The sequence below is a fragment of the Suricata suricatta genome, chromosome 11 (genome assembly GCF_006229205.1).
Source record: "Suricata suricatta isolate VVHF042 chromosome 11, meerkat_22Aug2017_6uvM2_HiC, whole genome shotgun sequence".
NCBI classification, from domain to species: domain Eukaryota; kingdom Metazoa; phylum Chordata; class Mammalia; order Carnivora; family Herpestidae; genus Suricata; species Suricata suricatta.
This window is the reverse complement of record NC_043710.1, coordinates 70,544,797-70,553,030: the sequence shown is the minus strand read 5'-3', so window position 1 is coordinate 70,553,030 and position 8,234 is coordinate 70,544,797.

Here is an 8,234-nt window from a genome sequence, read left to right as displayed (position 1 = left end):
ATAGTTTGGACTGAGAATATTGAAAATACTCAAGCAGGAACTAGGATGAGGCCTTTAGATGAAGTATCTTATGAAACCACATAAGGAAGACAATGTTATTTCAACCCCAGACTTCAGCATGGAGGTCAACAAGCCTCCCATTGACCAGAAGAGACAGAATATAAAATATACATACATATATATATATATATATATATATATATATATATATATATATATATATCAGAAAAAAAAACCCTGAGGACCTTGTCCCTCTCAATCAAAAAAAGAAGTATTGGATTTCATAAATCATATTGTTTCCCTTAGGAAGCTGGATGGCATGTTGGGGAAAGTGTCAGGGACTCAGAGAAATTCTGTTAATTCTTAACCATGTGGAGCAATTTTCACCTGGTGGAGCTATATAAACTACTCAGCAGACTAAGTTTACCAAATGGGACTAAATAAAACGGTTAATTTTCCATTTAATAGTAAGTGGTATTTTAAAGATTAACTGTAGATAGAATAAGGAGCTATTTGTTGGTTTATTTTTCTGTATATTTTAATTGCTGTCCATTTGAGTTTTTGAGACTCATCTGTGTCAGTAAGTTATGTATACATTTTTAAGTTCTATGTCCTCAACCTTGGCAGTTAGATGGTGAAATAACTCTGCATTTGGTACTTTATTGTCATAAGATTGTCTGGGAGGGTTTCATGGTGGCACTTTTATCTTTTTTTGCCAGGACAGGGAGGAAATCCTTCTCACATTTTCCCAGTGGACATGTAGTAGTCCCCTGCCTCTTGCTCTCTCTCTCTCTCGCGCGCGCGCGCGCGCTTTCAAAATAAATAAAATTAAAAAAAACCTAGACAAACTGAAAAGCAATCTCTTTTCTCATACTCAACAGAGAACTCATGTTACAGAGAGGGATGCATCTCCCAAAATCTGGAGAGAGAACTACATGCAGAGAGACATAGCTGACATCTACTTATCTGGAGCAAAAGCAGCTAGACACTGTAAACTGGTAGTAACAATTAAGTGGTCATTTTGATACAGTGCTGAATGTGGTGCTGGCCAGCATGGGAATGTAAGACTTGGGACCCTCAGTCAGAGGAGAATTATCACATTTTCATATGCTTCATTCCAGTCAGACCACCACACTTCCCCTGGGAAACTCTGAGAAGGATTTCCTCCCTGTCCTGGCAAAAGAAGAAAAAAGTGCCACCACAAACCCTCCTAGACTTCTCTTTCTAATGAAGACTTAATCCTTGGGGGTAGGAATTTTATAAAGCGCAGCTAACTTGAGGCTGGCCTAAGAAAGAGGATTCCTCTATGTAGGGGAAATGGCTTCAAGAAAAAGGATAATCAATGCTGCAACCAGAAAAGGGCATGGGAAAGCAGAAAACAACAGCAAAGCAACAGTAATAACCATGACGTTGAAAGAGAGACCAAAACACTTGTAAAGGTCATACCCCTGAGACACTGGCCCACTAAAACACTGGGACTTAATCAGAAGATTATAGAATTTCCCTCTCATCTACACTGTATCATGACACCAAGAAGGCTTTAGTATAATAAAAATAATAGATACCAATGAAAGAGCTACAAGGTATAGATCATCTCTGAGTAGTAGTACTCTTGAGTAGTAGTACAAAGGGATGCACAAAGCCAAAAGAGGAAAAACACCCAAGAGGGATATGCCTACAATAGTTACAGATACAAAAACATTTGACATAGCCAGATTGGTAGTCAGATTAACACTAAAGGCCTCAGAACCTATTTAGTTTTGCAATGGGGAGAGAGGCAGAGAGAGAATCCCAAGCAGGCTCCATGCTGTCAGCACAGAGTGCCACATGGGGTTCTATCTCACAATCTGTGAGATCATGACCAGAGCTGAAATCAAGAGTCAGATGCTTAACCAACTGAGCCTCAGACCTATTGTATGACAATACAACATTCCCAACTTTAAACAAAAAGTCACAAGTCATGTCAAATGGCAAGAAAAGACACAATCTAATGAGCAAAGCAATGATAACAATCAGACTTAGATATGAAATAAATATTGGAATTATCAGAGAGGGAATTTATAATAATTATGATCAATATATTAAATGTTCTAATAGGAAATGAATACAATACACAAGACCAGATGGTTACTCTCAGCAAAGATATGGAATAAATAAGAATCCAAAGAAAATGCAAGAAATAATAATAATAACAATAATAATAATAGGATTGAATGCATTAAACAGGCTTATTAGTATGTTCAAAGTATCTGAGGAAAGAACCAGTGACCTTGAAAATAGGTCAATAGAAAAATCTCCCAAACTGAAACTCAGAGAGAAATAACAAAAGCAATAACAACAAATCTGAGCATTCAAGAACCATGAGATAATATCAGAAGGCATAATATACATAATTGGAATATGAAGAGAGAAGAAAAAAGAACACAGCAGAAGATCCAGGAAACTCACAGAAGACCAAACAGAATAAATCCCCCCACCAACCTCAAAAGATAAACAAACAAGCATCTATGCAAATAATATCCAAACTGAAAAAAATAAAGACAAAAAAACCCAAAAAACATCTTGAAAGCAGTTGGGCTGGGGGTGGTGTACACACCTCACCTGTAGAGGTATAATAATAAGAATTACTCTTGATAGAAACCATGTAGGTAAAAAGAGAGTGAAATAAAATATTTAATGTGTTGACAGGAAAAACTACTAACCTAAAATTCTACATTCAATGAAATTATCCTTCAAAAGTAAAAGAGAAATGCTTTCTGACACAAATGAAAACTGAGGGAATTCATTGCCATCAGACCTACCCCCAAAGAAATGTTAAAAAGTTCTTCAATAATTAAGATGATACAAGTCAGAAACTTAGATATACCTAAAAAGAAATATATCAGAGAATAAATGAAAATAAAGCAATTATTTTTATTTTTCTGGGTTGTGTAAAAGACAACTGTTTGATCAAAGCATAATTTAAAAAATAGTGGGTGATTATATTGTGTGGATTAGTAAAATAAATGATGATAATGTCACAAGGGACAGGAGGGAGGAATGGGGAATTGTCTGTGACAAGGCACGTGTACTACATGTGAAGCAGTATAGTGTTTTCAGAAGGGGGTTTTAGGTTATTTGAAAAGATACAATGTAAACTATAGGGCAGTTACAAGAAAGTTATGCAAATAAATAAAAACAAGGCCACCAAGAGTAGAAATTAAATGGAAATGTAAAATGCTCAGTTAAAACTCTATAGAGTAGCTAGAAAAAAGAAGGGGGTGGGCAAAGAAAAAAATGTAATGAGTAGAAAAAAGTTACAATGATAGTAGATTTTAATCCAAATGTATTAATAATTGCTTAAAATGTTAATGGTCTAATACACCGTTAAAATGCATCAGATGGGAGGAATGCACAGACTGGTGCTTGCCAAGTTGGAGAATGGGAAGTGTTGAATTGATAAAGCACAGGTAACATTTAGGGCAATGAAATTAGTCTGTGATTCTGCAGTGGTGGATGCATGACACTCCTTTTGTCAAAGCCCACAGTTCTTATACCACAAAGAGTGAACCTTAACATTCATAAATTTTAAAAATAAATGAGGAGATCTAGGGACTCAAGATGGAATGCAGACTCTGAGGAAAGAATCCATCCTTATTAAAAATTCATGACATAAGCTCACTGAAGCAAGAAGGGTAAAATGTACTGACCTAAGTAACTTTGAAAATTAGTGAGGATTGTAAAACTAAAGGCAAAAGAAAGTATATAGCTGCACTGTACTAGAACTGGTAATATTATTTCCCATGGCAGTACATGTTAATTTTGAAACCACTATATAAGACACTTGGATTGAACAAAAAAGTTAATGTATGGTCTGTAGAGGGAGCCAAGATTCTCCTTGTAAGAGTGGGGAGTGTCAGATGAGCAAGGAAGAACACTAGAATGAATCATGTGGTACTGGACTAGAGTTAAAGTCATCAATATTTATGCAGGGTTACCGTACTACAGATTTGGACAGTGGAATATCAAAATTAGAGATATGTGCATAGGAAGTGAACACATCCAGTGCCCAGATCTTGGTTTCTAGTACCATTCTCTGACAATAGCAACAGGAGCTCTTTGGAGAAATGGCTGATTCTTGGTCTGGAGCATGAAATATACAAGATAAGCCTGGGGCATTTTTAGTACAAAAAGTAAGGAAGCACCAAATCAAACGAAAAATGATGGATGTATGTCAAAGAGACGTAGAACACAGCTAGAAGAGCCTCCAGGGACAAAGGCTGGAACAATTTGAGCAAGATAATAAATAAAACCATACTGGATTATAGCCCAAAGTATAAACTAAATATCATGAGTCTATATTAATATAAATAATAAATGAATAAATGAATGAGGGAAGATGGATGAGTATCCTACACAGAAGAATTCCAAATAATTTACGTGAGTACTCCTCCCTCAAAGAGGTGGAGTCTAACTCCTCACCCCTTAGGTGATCTCCCTAAAGACTGAACTTCCCAAGAGTGACTGTCTTCCAAAGTGTACAATATGGAAAGGGGAGAAAACATTTCTTTACAGTGGAGAAGTCTAACAAATACTTTCTAAGCTAGGAGATGTAGGTCAACATCCACAATGACCAATCATATTGATAGTACGCACCCTTGATGTGATGTGATGAGAATGGTACTTTTTATCTGTCTTCTTTCGTACAAAAACCTGTAACCCCAGTCTAACAACAACAAAAACAAAAACAAAAAAAGAAACAAAACAAAAAAATCAAAAAACAAAAAAGCCCACCAAACTCAAAATGAAATGACATTTTACAAAATACCTGATCCGTGCTCTTCAAAAATGTAGAGTCATCAAAAACAAGGACAATTTGAGAAAAGATGTTAGTCTAGAGGGATCTAAACAGATATAATAATGAAATGTATATCCTTACAGGACATTAGTGAATGATAAGAAAATGTGAATAAAGGGTGCACCTTAGTAATAATAAGTAAAATATGTATTTATTAGTTTTTACAAATGTGCCATATGTATATAAGATGTTAAAAAGAGTTATAACTTGGTTGAGGCTACATAGGAACTCTGTATTATCCTTGAAACTGTTCAGTAAATCTAAAACTATTCTAAAAATATATATAATTAAAAATTTCCTTTTACCTTATGATCATAATAATAAGTATCAACACTTATTTAAAACTTGGGAACTTATTAGGCTACATGATAACCTATACAGTGGTCCAAAAATAGTAAATTTGAATTTCAGTGCCTGTACCCGAAGCTCACACCCTCCAGGTCACCATCGTCACTAGCACTCATTACCTTACATATGGTCCTCTTCACTTATGTTACATATCTAGAGTCATTAAGCATGTGACTTTATATTGCTGATATGAGATATATAACAGCCAGATGTAATTTTGTACCAATTGTTGAAATGTTACCTCAAAGAATGTTTTAATTTGAAACTTGAAGAGCAGACGAGGAGAATTGTTTTAAGTTGGTCCATCAAAGCCATTTCCAAAGGAAAACGTGATGAGCTTGTATCTGTGAATGTCTTAGCAAATCCTGGCATGTAGTAAGTATTCAAGAAGCGCTGGCTGGTTTTCATTCTGACGGTTAGTAGGTTTCTGGAGGTGGATGTAAAAAATGCAACGTTGGAGGAAGGAGGAACAGAACCTGTGGAAGAAATGGCAGAGGGAATTGAAAAGTGCAGTGTAACCAGCAGAAAGAGGTCTGATGGCAGAGATCTGTGAGATATTTGCAATGCACTGTAGTTGTTAAAACTTCTTGTTGAATCACCTAGCAAACATCACAAACAATGCCAATAACCACAGAATTTCATAAAACAGTTAGCTGGTTTGACTTGGGGACCAGACCTAACTAGAATATTTCAGGGGTATCACTGTAGGTCCTGGCCTCCTCCAAGGACTTGGCCATTTTCCTTACACATCATCCTGGGTACTGATGTCAGATTTCATAACTGGTCTAGTTTGAAACGTATTTCCCTGTATACATACACTAGCACAATGCTCTTCTTATGAAAACAATAGACTTTCTGGAGCCACTTACCTTTGTTATTTCTATATTTTTAGAATTTTCATTCATTTATTTGGAACTATAAATAATAAAATGTAACATCTACTAATGAATATTCAAAAAGCAACTAAATTTTACACATGGAAAATATATTTTTCCTCATAAAATAAAATTAAAATGGTTACCTATCAGAATAGACACTTTTGTTCAAATTCTCTTCATAATCCAAGCATGCCCTTGACTCTTTTCTCTATTGTTAGAAAGACACTGACACTTTGTTTTGTTTTGTTTTGTAATATAAGTAACAAAGGAAGGAAAAAAGAACTCTCTTTACATGCCTGATCTGGGGTCAAATCTTATTAAAAATCTCCAAGAGTAACTTCTTTCACTCAAGTCTTTCAATGTGTTGAAGGAAGAAAATTCAATAGAGATTCTGTTTAGTTCTAAGGCAGCCTCCACCAACAGAACCTAAATCTATTATTTCTTCCTCTTTTTCTGCTTTTCTGGAATTTCACCAGTCATTCTCATCTTACAATGGACTTGATTCCCCTGAGACCTAGGAGAAGCAGGGAAGAAAAAGGATTTGTTGAGAAATAAGAGAGACTGTTTCTCTAAATTTGACAATTATGCAAACAACTAATTTCAATTACAATATGATGGAATAAGTTCGCTCACATCAGTCCATAGTTGCCCAGAGAAGGAAGTGGTTCATGACAGGTGAGTGCAATAGATCTTAAGGAAAACTCTACAGGAAAAAAACAAAACAAAACAAAACTGGAGTTGGTTTTGAGTAGTAAATAAAAATGACATATTGGAAGTGAGAGAGATGATATATGCCAAGCTCACACAAGAACTTGAACAAAATACAAAGCTGAAAACATATCTGATTGTGTTTAGGGAACAGAAGTCAGTTCAATATAATTGGAATGTGGTTTATGTGGAATAATAGAATAGGAGTCAAGTCAGGCCACGAACACCGTTGATTTATAAGTTTGGAGGATTGGCTAAGAAGTGTAGTCTTTACAAGGACTAATTGCTGAACATGTTGAGGGCAATGTTTAGCCTATCTCCTGGGGTAAGTCAAATAAATAGTTACTCAGTTTTATTCTAAGACACACATACAAGATAAAATGTTGAACAACACACGGTTCTTGCTTTGTGGGTTTTACTTTCTCATGGGTTATAGTGAGAAGTAATAGTTTCAGAGCAACAGGATGGTTTGTGATTTCTCCCCCATTCTACTTTGAAATCTTACAGAACAACTAAGGAGGCACTTTACTCAACCTGGGATTTGGGATTATAAAGTAGTTATGGTAAGAGACATAGAATCAAGGGAGTTTGGTGAGCGTGAAATATGAGCAGCTATGCCCTGTCCCCTTCACTGGACCCCATGCCTCTGGCATTTGAAGTTGTGAGTGAGTTCTTGGCCTTGGGATAAGTCAGGTAGGGATCCAAAATCACTGGCTTCACCAGTCATCTTCGGCAAGTCTGAAAAGGAAGCTGAATATCTGTGTGCTGTTTGTAATCACTGCCGGCTATGTTCTCCAACATACATGACTCACGACTGCCATCTGCCTTGGAACCAACAGATCAAATCCACTGCCTTTTCGCTTTGTTGGTAGCAGTTACCACTGGGAGCCCTTGACATCCCGATCCTGCCTCATGCAGGTCTATAAACTCTCCCCTAGCGCCTGTGTCGCCTTTCCCTGCTTCATTTTTCTCCACAGCTTTTTATCATCAACTGATATTTTATATATTTTTGTTTCTTCATTGTCTCACTCCCTCAACTACAATGTGTTCAATGAAGTAAGCATTTTCTGAATTTTTATTTATTTTTTCACTGCGATAGCCCCAAATGGCCAAATAAGATTGTGGAGCATATATTAGGAAATCAAGTATATTTTGAATGGAAGGACTGATTGAAGACAGAAAGGAATATTTAGAGGTACTTACAACTTATAATTATGAAGAACAGTGATTCTCAATGATCAATATAGAACATAGAAGTTACTAGTTTAGGACAAACTCTATTTAGTTTAGACATGTTAATTTGTAGGGGGCTTTGAAAACTCCATTTTATTTTATTTTATTTTTTTTTTCCATAATATTTTATTGTCAAATTGTTTTCCATACAACACCCAGTGCTCTTCCCCTCAAGTGCCCACCACCATCACCACCACCTGTCTTCCCCCCTCCCCCCTCCCCCCCCAACC